The sequence below is a fragment of the Rutidosis leptorrhynchoides genome, chromosome 4 (assembly GCF_046630445.1).
Source record: "Rutidosis leptorrhynchoides isolate AG116_Rl617_1_P2 chromosome 4, CSIRO_AGI_Rlap_v1, whole genome shotgun sequence".
In the NCBI taxonomy this organism is placed as follows: Eukaryota; Viridiplantae; Streptophyta; class Magnoliopsida; order Asterales; family Asteraceae; genus Rutidosis; species Rutidosis leptorrhynchoides.
In genome coordinates, this window is record NC_092336.1 from 179,843,691 (window position 1) to 179,846,155 (window position 2,465).

Here is a 2,465-nt window from a genome sequence, read left to right on the forward strand (position 1 = left end):
TTCTTCATTCTCTGGCATATAAGGTTATGATCATATAAAGATCATTTTGTAAGATGAAGCTTTTTTGTTATAATTTGAATGAATTTTACATATGAACATGAGTTGACGTTAGGGTTTCTGGTAGAGTTTGAATGGCAGTGAGGTTGAGCTGATGAAGAATGGGTAGCAGATGGGTCGGGAGTTGAGACCTTCCAATTAGCAACCAAATCGAAAGGGGTCTTCCAAGTTAGTGATTATGTAAAATTTTTGTTTAATTTATGAGCTATGGAACTATTTATTAATGTTTTTGACGTGAATATGATTTCGTTTCCAATATGTTAGCATGGCGATAATGTGTCAGTACTAGCATGTTTTTGTTTTCATTTGGATAGTAATAGTAATAGTAATGTTTGTTAACTGATTTTCATCTGTTACACCATAATTCACTCACTTATATAGTAATATGTTATATACTGTCCGTTGTCATCTCTTGATTTATTTTATGATACATTATATATTGTTGCCTGATAAAATCTTTTTTAGTAAGATCGTTTACTTAATCGTTACAATGTGTTTAACCTCAACAACAGTCACCGCAAAAATGTTAAGTACTTGATAATTTCACTTATCTGTAAGGCTTTTAGTATGAAAGCCATTGGAATGGACAAAGTAACTTGAAACATGAAGCTTTTGGACTAAAACATGAAGCTTCTGCGCTAAGCGTATGGGCCGTGCTACATTTCGTTGTAATTTGTAGTTTCAGTTGCAATGTTTGTAGTCTTATTTATGATTATTGAATGTCAGGGGTGCCTATGTCTTAGTTTAGTTAAAAGACAAGTTGTTTCAGTATAATCTCTAGTATACTTAAAGATGTGAATGAGCGTCCGCTGGCTAGACATGAGGCTGCACAGGCTATTGCAGGTAAGCTTATCATTCGTATTAATTCTAAACCTTCTGTTAATGTTTGAATGAAACAGAACATAACAAAATTTAAGTCCTTTATATATTGATGTTATGTACATTGCCACACAATCTCTTATCTCTAAATTAAGCGTTTTTCTTTATTTAACATTAAAGTATAATTTGTTGTTATTATTTTTCTAGGGTATGCAGTTTTGTGAAAATGTGAATTTTTTTGGAAGTTAACTTGCTGTTAATCAACTGGTCGTAATAGTTCAATTTGGGAGGATGAGAATGCATAAAGGTATTTTTTTTATTATATACACACTTTATCTATGATAAGTATGTCATTGCAATAATGTTTAAATATCATGCTATAATCCATAATGCTCTCACTGGTACCAAGGTTTTCATCAATGTACAAATTCCAGAAATAAATGATTTTAAGAAGAGGTTTGTTTGCAAAATATGGGAATGCTTCATCATCTCAATCAAGTGGGAAATTAAATGTCACTTAAAAATATTTTTAAGTCCTGTTTAGTTTGTGGCAAGTAAAAGGAAAATGACAATTGATCCAACCTACAGAGGTATTCAAGGTGTTCAATTTTAATTTCCCGGTTTTTTTTTTAACATGTTTCATCTACTCAGCTTGAGTAAATCAAAGCTTGGTACCAAAGTTTGGGTTGCCATATGCAACCGGGTCATATTGGGTCCATGTTGCCACCTCTGCAAATGGGTCTGTTATTACTCTGTTAGAGCCATAAGTTTGGGTTTCCAACTGCCACTAAAATTTCTTTTAAATTTCATGTGCCGCTAATGTATGTTTTTTGGTATTGTATAATTAAGAAGTAAGATTCATTGTTGCATACCCGTTCTACATGATTCCTTTATATGTACCATGTTCGATCTAACATGTTTGTCTTTTTTATGAAGGATGCTGAGAAATGTGATGACTTTTGGATGGTTATGTCCGTCAAGATTGAGAAAGATTAAGATAGCGGGGATTTATTAGGATCGTTGAACTCATTCGTAAGTAATTTGGTCGAAATTTACATCTCTAATGTAGGGAACATGACTTTAAGCTCATAACAATATGGGTCAAATGGGTTTTTTTATGACATATGTAGAGAACATGACTGCAAGATTATTGGAGTTTGGGTCAAAGGGGATTTTATAGCACATTTGGAGAATATAACTGCATTTTAAGTTCGGCTACAAACTTCTTTTCGACCGATAATAAAACTTACAGAAACAATGCTATTACAATCATATGAACCACCTATTAGAGTCATCCTAATGCCTCAACTGATTATATGTTAAGCAAGTGTTTTCCACCCCAAATTTTATCTTTGTTTTGTGTAATCTATTTGACTATTTATTAATGTACTTAGTTTATCTGTACTTCGGTTATTTGCTTATATATTCACTTGATGTCCTATGTTGATATATTTCACCAGGTAATTGATCAAGTGATTATAGGACTGATTGGGTACATAGTGTACTGCAAATAGGAGATTCAAGCTATGTTGTCCATCACTAAAAGACTGTGGTACATACTCAAATGTAATACATCGTGTGATTATATG

General features: G+C 32.5%; 1 long non-coding RNA gene across 1 annotated transcript; it reads left to right on the plus strand.

Annotated features, from left to right (window-relative positions):
* The first annotated feature begins 421 nt into the window (after positions 1-421).
* Positions 422-2,041, plus strand: LOC139845011 (uncharacterized). Its single transcript, XR_011758158.1, has 3 exons — positions 422-900; positions 1,084-1,183; positions 1,813-2,041. It is a non-coding gene; the product is annotated as an uncharacterized lncRNA (long non-coding RNA).
* Positions 2,042-2,465: the final 424 nt, after the last annotated feature.